Genomic DNA, 14,604 nt, shown 5'->3' on the forward strand with positions numbered 1-14,604 from the left:
CTTAATAATATAATTATTTTATCATTATGCTATCTTGACTTTACTAATTTTTTCAACTAGATTCTTCCCTACTCCATCTGGCACAAAGAAATGATCATAAAGATATCTTACATTTTATAAGAATTTACATTTTACCCAGCAGTTGGTGAACTACTTAATCCTCAAAAAATACTTAGAGGTAGGTAGTATTAGCTGTCTCTGATGAAGGAAAAACTCAAGGTTCAGAAAAGGTTGGCAAATTAACCAAGGGAATTCAGCTAAAATGTAAACAAATAGGAACTTCAGGGCTCTTGATTCCAAAACCAGTCCAAATATGCCATCCCCAGTGGTCAAACAAAATGACATAGATACTGAGACTTCCTAGAAATAAGCCTTCCTACTGCTGTGAGACCACACTATCGGACCAAAAGATTGATCATCAGTGTATCCTCCAGACTGATTTATGACCAAAAGGGGAAACTGTGGACAAAAAAAGGGGGTTCTCTGGAAAGTAATCTCACAGGATGATCTGATCATAAATTCCTGATTGGGTCAAAATGAGTGGCCATGTCCCAGGCATATAATTTCTTCAGTTAAAGGTTTATCTTTGCCTTATCAAGCCCTATTCCTGGTTTCTGTGCATCTAGGTTAACATATCTTTGAAACAAGCTGTAAACATCCCCAAGAGAACACATAATCTTATTAGCTATCCTGTAATCCAATTCCCACCTTGCTATTTCCAACCTTCACATAATCTTTGCATTCCCTCCTTCAGTTCAAATGCATAAAAGAAGCTGCAAAACTATTAGTCTCTGGAGCATTTGAGATGCTCACCAGCATGTTGTCAGTTGGGGTCAAATATACTCTTATAAAATTTTTTTTAAAAAAATGACAAATACTGATTCAGTAGCCCTTTCTAATATAATCCTGAAGCTGCCATTATTTTCCTTTGAGAGTCATATGAGCTTTATTACATCTGAATAATTTAGTTATATATCTTCTATTTAGATTATAATTTCCTTAAAGGACAATCTTACACCAAGTATTTTTATGTTTCCCTGATCCCTTCTTACAACATCCTTTGAATGTTGAATAAGTATTGTAATAACTCACATCACTTAGGACTCTAATCTTAGTTTGACTACTAAGATAATCAGCAAATATTTATTGAAAACACATTATCTGCTACGGCCATACCACCCTGAACATGCCTGATCTCTTCTGAACTTGGAAGCTAAGCAGGGTCGAGCCTGGTTAGTATTTACATGGGAGACCACATAGGAAGACCAGGAGCTGTAGGCGTTAAAAAAAAAACAACACCACATTATCTAAATACATTCAAAAAAGTGATGCCAATAAAATGATAAACTAAAATACAGAGCCTCTTGGGTTTTCACTAAATCTACTTCATTTAATCAGGTTATTTTACTTAGAAAAATTATTTAAAATATAAATGAAGTATACTGAACAGTGGTTCGCAGACTTCCTGCAACAGCACAATCCTCAGAAATCATGATGTTGTTTGTGAAAGTCCACAAAATATCAGTTCCATCTCATTCCCAGTAATAGAGCACACATTTTTGCATGTATTGCTTGATATTTTAATTTGCTTATTAATTTTAAGTTTAAATTAAGTGCATAGAATGCAAAGAAACAAGAGCTCTCATGTCTATCTAAAGCTAGTTTTTATGCAGGCACTGGTATATTCATATTTTAATATTCTTCCCTTACTTGTTCATTTATTTTGCTCACTGGAATATAAATAATTTTAAACACCAAATCTTGAAAATATAATCACGAGATTAACACTAATAATGAGGGAATACATGATGATTTGATTATTTTCATGGAAATTGGAAATAAACCAATGCTTGATTTTGGTAATGAAGCACAATGTGTAGCCTATAGTATTCTAATTTTGATGCTATCTATCTATCTATCTATCTATCTATCTATCTATCTATCTATCATCTATCTATCTATCTATCATCTATCTATCTATCTATCTATCTATCTATCTATCTATCTATCTATTATCTATCAGGAGAAAGAGAAAAGTTGAATAAAAGAAAATCAGCAAAAATATTTTCCTCATTAGCAATAAAATATATGTATAAACATTGCAGTACTATTATGAAGGTGATAGAAGGAATATCAGAGAACAGTTATGACGCAACTAGAGGACCACATTTGTTTTTCTCTCCTTTTAGTAAATATCTCTATTCATTTTATCTATCAGTTCTAGGACAGCCTCCTTTTTGAGGTATTTGTTCTCTGCTTGGTGAAACTATACAGGTGGTGCTGCCTCAGCAGGAAGCAATCTTCTTGCTGAGGGACCGCCAATTATTTGTAGTGAAACTAAAACAGAAGAATAAATATTAAATGATGATGAATGTTTGTCAGGAAGGGGGATAAGGGGTTTTCAATGGGGCTTGTCAGACACAAAAACCTTCAGCAAATCTGCATTTTCAATGGCAAAGCGGCTAGAATTCCATAGCTGCTTCACTGGTGAACCTCAAGATTCATCTCATAAATTTAAATTACAGATGACATAGCACTAGAATGGAAATAGATGACACCTTTAAAAATAAACCTAGTGCAACTTTTGGGAAAAAGAATCACACATTTAAAAGGAAAAAAAAAAAAAGGAACTTCCAATGTGCCAAAACAGAGCTTTTATTTATTGTCCTATTTACTATTCTCTATCTAAAATTAGCATCTCTCTTACTTTTCCTTTTAGTCCCCTTTACAAGACATGCTGTGGAGGAGCGCTGGAAGTTTTGTGCAACTCAAGGAGTAAGCTGGGTTGCAGCTATAACAAAAAGCTTGCCAAGGTTGAGAGCCAAATTGGCAAGGTTTTCTGTTGTGTCAGCATTTAAGTATTATTGCAATGCTATCGTATTACTAAAGAAAGGGGAGTATGGAAACAGCAGAGCCAAATGCTAAGGAACATTTGAAGGAAAGTGTGCACCTAGCTTCAAGAGAAAGTTTGGCTGTGTCAAATAGGGCTTAACTTTAATAGGAACCAGTCAACTCAACTTTAATTCGGTCATATAAAATTGTCCTTTTTAAATTTATTCCAGGAGATCTTGATTCCAGCAGTCTTTCTGAATCAGGTAGTGGTAAAGTGTAATAAGGAATATATGTCTGAAAATCTGCAACATCAGATGAAGACTTGCTTGTATTATAAGTAAATTTCCACTAGCTAGAGCAGGGAGAATAATTTTCTCTTGGAGAGAAATTTGAGAGTAGTAAATGAGAGATTTTCCCCCTTTTCATGTCTTCATTCACATGTCTAGATAAAAATCGATAAAAATTTGGACATTGGTCATGAGAAACCACAATAGAATTCATGATTTGAGTAAAGTTCGTCCCAATATCAGAAGAGTCAATTGAGAAAAACTCAAAGATGAAAGCAACAGCTAGAAGCAAAATGAGTTATACCAAAGCCATAACCTATCATTAACATTAAAATGTTTACTGAGGGGAAAAATAGTAACATTTTAATCATCCCATGCAAGCTAGTATGATAGTTGAGCCCTACTAGATTAGAAACTTTTGTTGTTGTTGTTTTTGGAACTAAGTGAAAATCAGAGAAGACAAGCACAGAGAGAAACATGAGTTCTTCCAGAGATAACTTTTCCCTCCACTATTGGTTTCTGTTGTTCTCAGGTCAGTCATGGAAGCACACATACATTATTCAGAGGATTTAAAGACTGAGGTGGTGAGTATAAGAGCTTTACCCATGTTCACTATTTGCCTCATTTGCTTTCCAATTCTCTGTAGTTAGATAGAGTCAAATATATTCTCACCCAGTGATCAGTGTTGGTTTTCAAATGACACTCTGCATGTGGAGCTCAGGAAAACCAAACACCTACAGGAATGTGTTGAAGAAATGAGATAGCAAGGCCGCCAAGTGACTCAGTCTCTGCTTCCATTCCCTGGGGTTTATCAACTTTGTTAATGGGGCATATGTGCTGAGAATTATGTAACATTAAACATGGGAAACATTTCCTGTAAAAATTTTTCATTCTTTCTCAAAGCCAATGCATTGATAGGTTTAGTGTCCAGGTAAAACACCACCCTCTAGTGTACATCCCTAAATAATGCTGTCATGACTCCTCTGATGATAATGATTATGATAGTCGAGAATATTAAAATAAGTTTTATAATGAAGGTCACTTCTTATTACTATCTATAGGGCAATATATGCAAGGACTGACTGTACAATGGGTGATATATAACTCATTGGTGTGGTTAAAGTAACTTAATTTGCACTCAAAATGAAGCAAACGGTTGGCTAGATGAATAGAATCTAACAGAACATTAATTTCACAAGTATTAGTGAGTATTTGTTATGGAATAGACATTATTTTATGACACAACAAAGATGATAAACACTTAAACTACAACATAGAAGAAAATTATTCCAAAATGTGCATATCCTGAGAAATCCCCTTGATACTAGCTTTTTAAGAAAGTAACATAAATTTCTGGGATTAGGCTGTCACTTAGTTACCTAAAGAAAACTAAAAATGTACTAAAAGAAACATAAAAATCTTTCTCAGATATCCTCAAAATAATTGACAAATAAAATGCAAATTATCCAAATACGTAAGGGAAAAAATTATAAAAGTCTAGATTAGAAGCTTTTTGATGTCATGTAGCCTGATTCCATGTGAATAAAAGGAGTAGATGGGTGATTAAAAGTATTCTACGATTCTCTGGCATAGGAGATTATTGGAAAATCCTGTGAAAATATGATATTGCTCTCGTCTCTCCTGTTTAGAGTTCAAAGAAACTTTTCATTGAAAATGTCTGTAGACCCTTTCTATAATGGTGAATAGCTTAGGAAACTTTTTTTTTAATTTTTAATCATATCAAGCCTAAACTGTTGAAAGTAGATTTGGCCTGGTGCATAAAAATGTGAAGCATTTGAGTGTTAAAAATTCTGCCTACAGGACATGGAGGTTGTATCAAATTTACACATATTTTCCCAGATAGTGTCTTCAGAATGACTTAAAATCTCCTCATTGGTATTTTCCAATGGAATCAGGGACCATATAGTATTTTCATCTAACAGTAACATCATTGCTCATCAATATCGTCTTTAGCTATTAGCAAGTTATTTAGACTTTTGCTACCAGCAAATCTTTTCTTATACATCCACAACTGTGGCCAAACTGCTTCAAAACATTTTTGGAAGTAGCTGGAATTTAATAAAAGACCCATATATGCATGCATGTGTACATTCTGCCTAGGTTTTCCTGTGTACGTGTGGTGAACATCAGCTGAACACAGTGTGCTCAGGTAGAAACCATCCCCTCCCTCAAAAGAAAAAGATAGTAAATTTGTCCTAATATTAAAAAAGAAACACAATTAATCAGTCTTATTTTAATACTGAGAAAGAAACACAATTCATTAGCCCACTAGGAGCCAGGAGACTCAAGTCCTGCCCCTGGCTCTGATTCTAACCAGGTACATGAATTGAAAAAGATAAAGTCACTTCTTCACAGACTTCAGATCCATATAATGTGTGGATAAGACTAAATGATTGCAAAAGTCCCTCCAAGTGGTTATAATCTATGACTTATAAGGCTTAGTAGTTTGGCTCTCTAATATTTAAAAATTAAGGTTACATTATTTGGGAAAATTTTAGATTAATATTGGCTATAATCAACATCAAATAATGTAAAACATCTAAGAGAAAATTCTTTAAATAAATAATTCAATTTAGTGTTGATACCTCCTTTTGTTGGTCTAATGCTGTGTAGCATAGCGATTAGTAGGACAAGATGTGGTATGAAGCTGCCTGGATTGGAATACTAGCTCTGTCATTACTAGCTACATGACCTGGATTACTTTTCTGTGCCTTAGGTTTTTTTTACCAGTAATGTGGAAGTAAAATAGCGCTGCTTCTCCTTTTAGGATTGTTTTAAGGATCAAATGAAATTGAGCTTATAAGCTTTCAGCACAGAGTTTATAAAGATCGAGAACCTAATTTTTTAATTATTATTATACTACTCTAACAAAGAATAAAGAAAACAATGAGAGAGGAAAATCTACTCCAATTCTTATTTTTAACAGAATTTTTGAGGGAAAACTGATTTCTTTTTGGATCCACATCAAATGATTAACACTCTTGAATTATGTCTCCACAATTGGCATCATCAGTAGTTAGAAATACAGGTAGCATCTGGCCAGCTCTCTAGTTTGTACTATGAAAGATATGTTTGAACTCATGGGGTAACTTCAGTGAGACATAAGTAAGCTGTCAAGAATGGATAATGAATAATAAATTAGGTATGCGGACATTCATTATAAAGGTATCTTTCTCGTTGTAGTCTCAACAGTATATCAGTAAGAATAATTTTGAACAAATAGCAGCCACACAAGCATCTGCTACCACACATACCAAATGAAAGTGGGAAGAAAGGCACATTATAACTGTGGTGAACATAGTAATTCACCACAGGAAAACTATGTTATTTAGTTAATCCAACAATATAGTTTGACAGGTTCTTTAAAAATAAACAAAACAGTACATTCTGAAATTTATCAAGTGATTTTTTTCCCAAATAAATATCCATGCTGTGTTTCAATGTTCTTTAAACCTTGACATTTATGTTGAGTTATACATTTGCTATGAAAATGGAAACTTGGATTCCTACAAAAGAAAGCCTTTTGGAGTTGAGAAATAATTCTCACTGCAGTTTCATAGAGTCTCTCCAAACTTCAAATCCAAATGTCAGAGCTAGAGATTATGATGACTGAAAAAAGTAGAGGTTTTGTTGATGTTTTCTATCCTATTACTGTTCTTATAAAGGTTTTTGTTCCAACTGAATACAACACATCATATGGTCTGTAGTTAACACTGGCAGAGAAAAAATGAATTTGCACAGTTCAGAGAGACAAAATAGATAGAGATAATATGGCCTGAGGATATCAGCTTCTGTACATCTATTTCTCATATTTAGTAGTGTGCATAAAAACTAAGTGGGCTTTGAGTACAGAGCATTATCTTAAAAGGGTGCAAAAACACCCTAAAACTAAATTCATATTTTGAGAACTCTGACAGAAATGAGGAACTGAGGCCAAACTACACTACTTAGCAATCAACGAAGTTGTCCTTGTATTCATCAGCTCCACTGGGCACATTTAGCACAATTGATCAGGCTAACTTTGAGAAGGATCATAAGGATATAAAGACTCCTTCGAAGCAGTAGGAAAATGAATAGCTGAATGGAGAAAATTGTGCCACACATCTTCTTGTCCTATTACTGTTAACGCCAGCAGTCACAATCAGTAGTTTATTGTATAGGGCAATCTTGTTGATTAGAAACTGGATTCAAGTTCATCAAAATGGAATGGCATGTAACTCATCCCTTCTATTCCTACGGAAATAACTTATGCATCTTTATAGACATTTTTATTTGTAGCACTATGTCATAAGAATTGGCTTTGGAGATGTATATAGTGCCTTGTCAATCATTTCTGCCATTCATTTCTTGAAGGAACTAAAAAACAAATCAGCAAAAAAAAAAAAAAGTTCACTTTGGCAAAAGAGACATTTCTATACTACTTTTATTTAAAAGATTTCAAAATATTTGTCTTGAAGTGCAATTGCTTTGTTGTATTATTTGGACTATCTTTATATCAGTATGTAGGCACTTTTCTAAAGTCCTTATATATAATTGTTAATTTAATGATCTAAAAGAAACAACCCTAAAAAGTAGAATAATGTGCTCAGAATTACCCTGGAGGTCATTAAGTGGGAAAACAAAGTACATCAAGAAATTTAAAGTTGTCAGCCACTAACTTCTTGGTTTCTTTGACATGCAACATCAGCCAGTTATTCTGTCTTGACTCCCAAATGGGAAAGGATAAACAAATTTAGTTGCTTAGTAACAGTATTGCTGAGCAAAGAGGTAAAATTTGCTTTAATGTTGCTTCTTGGGCTGATCATGTCAAAGTCCTTGCAGATTATGCAACCTCTGAACTCAGCAATACTGAATAGAAAGCCATTTCAAAATCAACATTGTAACAATTACATTATTTAATTAATATTAATTTATGACTGTTAATACTATTTTAAGTGCTTTGCATGTGTTAACTTGTAATGTAGAAAATGGTGAAGAGATGAAACATATCTATATTGAATATATGTATATATATTCAAGAAGAGATAGAATATATATGTATATATATTCCAGATGAAAAAATATACATTAAGAAATAGAAAAAAATTGTCAGGTTAATCAATAAGACAAAGAATAAGAAAGACATCACCAAATGTATATCTCCTTGTTTTAAGACATATATGAACACTCTACATAAGATTGCCTTTCAAAAATCTTAAAACACTTATTTCCAGTTTCTCTTTCAAGGTTTTAAGAGTGGAACACAGTACAGTATGTTTTCCCTTGTATAAAAAAAAAGTGAAAAGGGAAGGCTTAAAGTCATTGCCTCTACTTAAAGCAGGAAGATTAGTCATACAATTAGCTCATGAACTTTAATGTTCCTTTCAATTTACTGCACTTACAAACCAGATGTGTGTATGTGAAATTTCAGCATCACAACTCAGCTAGTACAAAGGAAACATTGCATAGACAAATCAAATTATATTAAAATCAATTTGCTAAGTAGTTACCTTTACCATGAAGTTAATTTATAACCACCAATTACATAGGACTCATTCTAAAGATGTTGACTAAGTTTCTCAGGAAAGGACAAGGAACAGAACATCCTCATTTTTCCTACTCAAAGAGGCACAATGTAGCAATAGAGCACTGAAGACACTCCAAGAAAAATGAATGATTCCAGAAGTATCAAAATACAGCATTTTCTATGTGTAATTGTAATGCAAATTTACTTGTTTTGAAACATGAAATGATTCCATGGTTGCAGGAAAGACTACAAACTTCATTTGTAACTTCTTTAAGTCTAAATGGTTGTCCCACTAAAGGAAGTATATCATATGGTCTTTCAGATCCTGTACTTACTTTAGAGGAGAAAAAAAAGTTCACAGTGAGAACAATAGTTCCAGACACCACAGATGGAAATTTAAATGTGGTGTGATACTGCACATCAGGAGCCAGCTAAGGTAACTGTATTGCAATCTGCGAGTTACTCTTGTGAAAAGATCCCTTGGCATTTTCTTAACAAGAGCAGAGTGTTAGTGCCAATGTTTTGGCTTCTTTCCATTTTCCAGTGTATGAGCTCCAACCACCAATACTCTTTCTACATTTCACATCTTAAATAATTTTAGGGTTATAAAATTCACATTAATATTTTTCCTCAAACATATACTTCAGTGATGGCAACACAGACCTTACTAGGTGTTTATGAGATTCCTCAGGAAAAACTGTTCTGCTCTTGAGCTGTACAGTACCAGTAGTCATGTGTTGTTTTTTTTTTTTTTTTTTTACCAAGGTCTTGATTACATTTTCTCATATTATTCAGGGTTTAATCAAGTTACATGCTTTTATGAAATTGAACCAATTTCAAAATAGGCACAGATAAAGGCAAAATAGAGGAGACGAGGAAAGAGAATACTCACACATACGCATGTACACACAACACCACACATATAATATCTGATATCACATTGTAATATTTATCTTTATAATGTGTTTTTGGCAAGGAAAATAAAATGTATATTATAAAATATATATTTTTAAAAAATATTTTATTTTGTTATCTTATCAACACCTTCAATACTCTTTAGTCTAATGAAAGCTTAACAAATCACTGAAACAGTGTTTAATATCAAAATAACTTTAAACATAAAATGGTTTGAGAACTGAAAGTCATATTTTTAAATTAATTTTAAATATCTGTAACAAAATACCTCAAGTGATGGTCAAAAGTTAACATAAGGCTTCCAGTTTCCAAACTGGCATGTACAAAACTTGGAAGTCACCACTCCATCCTAACAACAAGTAAAATGCAACAAAATGAAAAAAAATTAACAACTTTTCTAGATCCGTAAAGGAAATGAAAACTGCACAGGAAAAACTGCTGTCCTGGAAATTGGAGACAGACAGGCAAAAACAGAGACTCACAACTTACTGAAACAACAGCCCATGCGCAGAAACATCTGCAGGAGTGGGTGGTGAAGCAGGCAGGGAGGTGAGGAAAACCGGAACTGCAATTGACAAATTACTGAAGGCTTTGTGCACACAACTGTGACAGTTAAATCTCCAGGGGTGGAGGACCAAATCATAGGTGTGACCCCACACCTTTTTGAGTTTTACCTCCAGGAGTTCAACCTGATTCTCACAGCAAATATCTGAGAAAAATCCCCTCATGCTTTCAGCAAGAAGGAAAAAAGGAACCATTTTGAAATATACTAGAACATTCTGTTTTTAATGAGGTCTGCCCTCAGGAGAAACTGTTTAACCAGAATCCACCCTGCTGGGGGTCTATCAGAAACTGACATGAATGAGGGGAAATACCCAATTCAAGTTGGCTCTAGTTGTATTTTTAGAGTAATGAAACTACTTTATATGATACTACAATACTGGATACGTGCCTTTATATATTTGTCCTAACCCATAAATATATAGTCCCAAGAGTGAGTCTTAATATAAACTATGGTCTTTGGGTGATTATGATGTGCTAATGTAGGTTCATCAATTGTAACAAATGTCTGACTGTGGTGGGGGATGTTGATAATGGCAGGAGGCTATGCATGTGTTGGGGTAGGATTGTGGGAAATCTCTGGGCCTTTCCCTAAGTTTTGCTGTGAATCTAATACTGCTCTAAAAAATAAAGTCTATTTTTTTTTAAAAAGTTGATACCAGCTTAAACTTATTTTTTAATCTTTCATTTTGTCCAGTCATTCCCATGATTATATTATTCAATTATTCTCTTGTCGAATTAGCCCCATTGTTTTATTCTCCCGGCATTCTATTGCTATTATTTATTTATTGAATTCTCACTTGGTGTTTAGTACCTAATGCACATAATACCATTTAGCCATTCATATCAACACTTTGAAATAGAAATTATCATTGCTATTTTACAGGTGAGAAATCTTAGATTTGCAAATGTTAACTTGTTTAAATCATATAGCTAAGAAGCAACAAAGTCTGGGGTGAACATAATGTCTATCGAATAACAGTCTCAACTACATTATACAGTTATTAGCAATGATAAGCTGTATCACACTGAATCCCATCAGTGTTGTGTTTAAAAAAAAAAACAAAACTGAAACAAGTCTTTCAACTTGTATATTATGCCCCTATAAGCTACCTTTCCCAGACCCTCTGAGTAAAATTAATAACTTTTTCTATATCTGAGCATTAGTTGAATCACGTGTTTCAAAAGCTGGGTAAAAGTTTCTCCTTTTTATTTAATTTGTTATCATTCAATATTTTCTGCCAATATTTTAAGATAATTAGGGGATAAATTTAAGGAATAGGTTATCTACATTGCTGTTTATAAGAGTTAAATATTCTAGAAGAAATAGATGATACCCTTAAATTATAATTAGGGACAAAAAGTTACTCAAATGGTACATTATCACTGCTGAGGGACAGAGTAAATTTTAAAAAAGTAGATGAAGCCAAAGCTTGAGGACATGGATATACATAATATAAATATATAAATATAAAGTAAATATATATATATATATATGATTTAAAGATGGACAGATGGAGTGAAAACCACTGCCATATTCATAAATTAATGATATGGTAATACTACTTTTGCATGGTAAAATATTGAGTAGAGACTCTATGCCATTGTTACAAGTATCAAAATATGAAAACGTTGACCCAGTCTTTTCTATAAAATACTAGATTTGGTAAATTGTGTTATGATGGTGAAAATCAAACAGGCATTAAAGACTACTTAGTTCAAACAAAGGATGGTATTGACAACCCGAGTATTATCAAATCATATTTTATTTCATTTCTAATTTACTATTGAAGAGGAATTTTTCACTCAAATAGCAAACCTTATAATCAGCTCTTTGTTCTGCTTCTGGAGATATGCTTCCTGCATAGGCCAGAGAGTAGAATGACTTCGAGAGTAACTAAAGACTCGTCCTCCCCTTTTACTTGTTCTGTCTAAATAATAAATGTAACTGCCTGCAACCCACAGCATTTCCCGTACTCTGTAACCTCCTGAGGACAAATTAACCAATTAGCCCTTGCCAACTAAGCCCTATAAAAGCAAGGTTACATCTGAGCTTGGGGCCCAGATCTTCAGAGCACTAGCTCCTCTGGGACCTCTGGGTAATAAACCTGAGTTCTCCAACTCTCTGAGTGGTATTTGGTTTCTCGCTAGTCTGATTTTTGCAACATTTCTGCAACACTATCTTTGCTAAACACAGGGCCTTGGCCCTTAGCTATAACAGACATATTACATATGAACATAATGAGGCAGATACCGAGTAGATAATAAGAGAAAGGAAGCAGGGAGGAAGATGGAGGTTTAGGTAGCTATAAAATAATCATATTTAGGTTAGCTTTGACTTTGTCAGTATTTTATTTTTCAGACAAAATATACTGCAAACTGGATGGCATACTTTTAAAAATATAGGAATATTGTTTCACACCCAGTTCCAAAAAGGTGGAGCAGGATAAATTTAAGAGGCAAAACAATCACATTTTAAAGCCACAAGTACTTTGAATTTATTCCTTATTAATGGACTGACATTTCTAGAAGAAAAAAAAAAGTGTGTAGTGGGGGCAAACAAGAGGTCTAAAATAGGCGTTTTCAAAATATTACTATAAAAAGAGAGATTGCTATAATTTAACCACTGAACTGAAATCTGAAATCTTTAAAGTGTGCTTTTAGGCTGCTGATCCTGACCTCCTACAGACCAATTAGAGTTTAATAATTGTTGTTGGTATGACAACCTCATGGAGAAACAAAAGACTTCACTTTCTTTAAGCAAAGCCACAAAGTTGTTCTTTAGAATAAAAAATAAATTGTGGTGGCTTATGAGATCACTTTGCATAATGACATTTTCTTCTAATGATGTTATTAAGATCACAATGGGTCTTGGAAGGCTAACCCATGCACATCATTGATTTGTATATTTCAGCTGTCTTTAATCTGAGAATTGATTATCAAAGCCCAAATGATTATTTCGTTTACATGAATAGCCAGCAAGACATTTAAGCATGATTTCAAATCCATGTATATTTTAGGAAGAGCTTTAGTTTTATGTCTCAGTAGGAGATATGTTAAATGGCCTGATGGTCAAAGCCCATGTACATTTCATTTAAAAAAAAAAAACATTTGTAAATAGTCACTTTTGATCTGTGCAAAGCTGCTATTACTGATCTTATGAAAATGAAGGTATCTGTAGTCTTCCTTGATTGAATACAGATATATTATTCTTAATTTTAGAGTGTTATTGAGGTAAGATTGATATATAAAAAACTGCACATATTGATGTGGAATTTAATGAGTTTTAACATGTATCCATCCATAAAACCATCACAATAAAAGTAATGAACATATACATTACTACCCCAAATTTTTGGAGCCCAAATGTAATCCAGTCCTCCATTCCCTCTCTTCCACCTGTCAACTCCAGCAAACCACTCGCCTGTTTTCTGATACTATACATTTTCTAGAATTTTATATAAATGGAGTCATAGACTAAATACTCTTTTTTGTCTGGCTTCTTTCATTCAGCCTAACTATTTTGAGGTTCATACATTTTGTCATGTTCCTTTTTATTAGTGAGTAGTAGTATATTTATGAATATATTGCAATTTGGTTATATATTTATCTGTTAATTATTTGGATTATTTTCTGTTATTGCCTATTACAAATCTGCTATGACATTTCTGTGCAAGTAGTTATGTGGACGTTATTTTTCTTAGGTATATATCTAGAAATAGAACGGCTGTATCATATGAAAGAAATACATTTAAATTTTTAGATTCCAAACTGTTTTCCAACAAGGTTATAATATTTTTTATTCCCAATACCCATATAGAGAGTTCAAACCATTTCACAGCTTCATTGTCAGTTGGTGTGGTTATGTCTTCCCAATTTCAACAATCCTAGTGGGTGTGTTGATATATCTAATTGTAGTTTAATTTGCATTTCCTAAGGACTCATGCTGCTGAGTATCTTCTTTGGTAAATTGTTCAAATCCTTTGTCCATTTTTAAATTAGTTTGTTTGTTTACATATTATCAAATTTTCTGGGTTCATTATATAAAATGAATATATCTTTTATCAAATATGAGTTTTAGAGATATTTTTTCAAGTCTGTGGATCATCATTTTATTTTCATAAGAGTATCTTCTGAAAAGCTAATAATTTTAATTTTGACAAAGTCTAATTTAAAAATTTTTATTTTATGGATTATTTTTATCACCATATGCTAAAAATATTTGCTTAACCAAAATCATGAAGTTTTTCTCCTATTGCTTTCTAGCACTTTCAAAGTTTTAAACTTTCATTTAGGTTTATGACTCACTTCCATTAAATTTTTGCCTATAATATAAAGAAAAGGTCAAAGTTCTTTCTTTATCCTTCCTTCCTTCCTTCTTTCCTTCTTTTCTTCTTTCAGTTCTTCCTTTCTTCCTTCCTCCCTTTCTTCCTTCCTTCCTTCCTTCTTTCTTTCTTCCCTCCCTCCATTCCTCAGTCCCTT

General features: G+C 33.2%; 1 long non-coding RNA gene and 1 pseudogene across 1 annotated transcript in view; one reads left to right on the forward strand and one right to left on the reverse strand.

Annotated features, from left to right (window-relative positions):
- The window catches only part of LOC120612518 (uncharacterized), a 534,137-nt gene that overhangs the window by 48,982 nt on the left and 470,551 nt on the right, over positions 1 to 14,604 (reverse strand). The window lies entirely within an intron of this gene.
- Positions 1,163 to 1,281, forward strand: LOC120612622 (uncharacterized; annotated as a pseudogene).

Source organism: Pteropus medius, unplaced genomic scaffold (assembly GCF_902729225.1).
Source record: "Pteropus medius unplaced genomic scaffold, Ma_sr-lr_union100, whole genome shotgun sequence".
Classification (NCBI taxonomy): Eukaryota; Metazoa; Chordata; class Mammalia; order Chiroptera; family Pteropodidae; genus Pteropus; species Pteropus medius.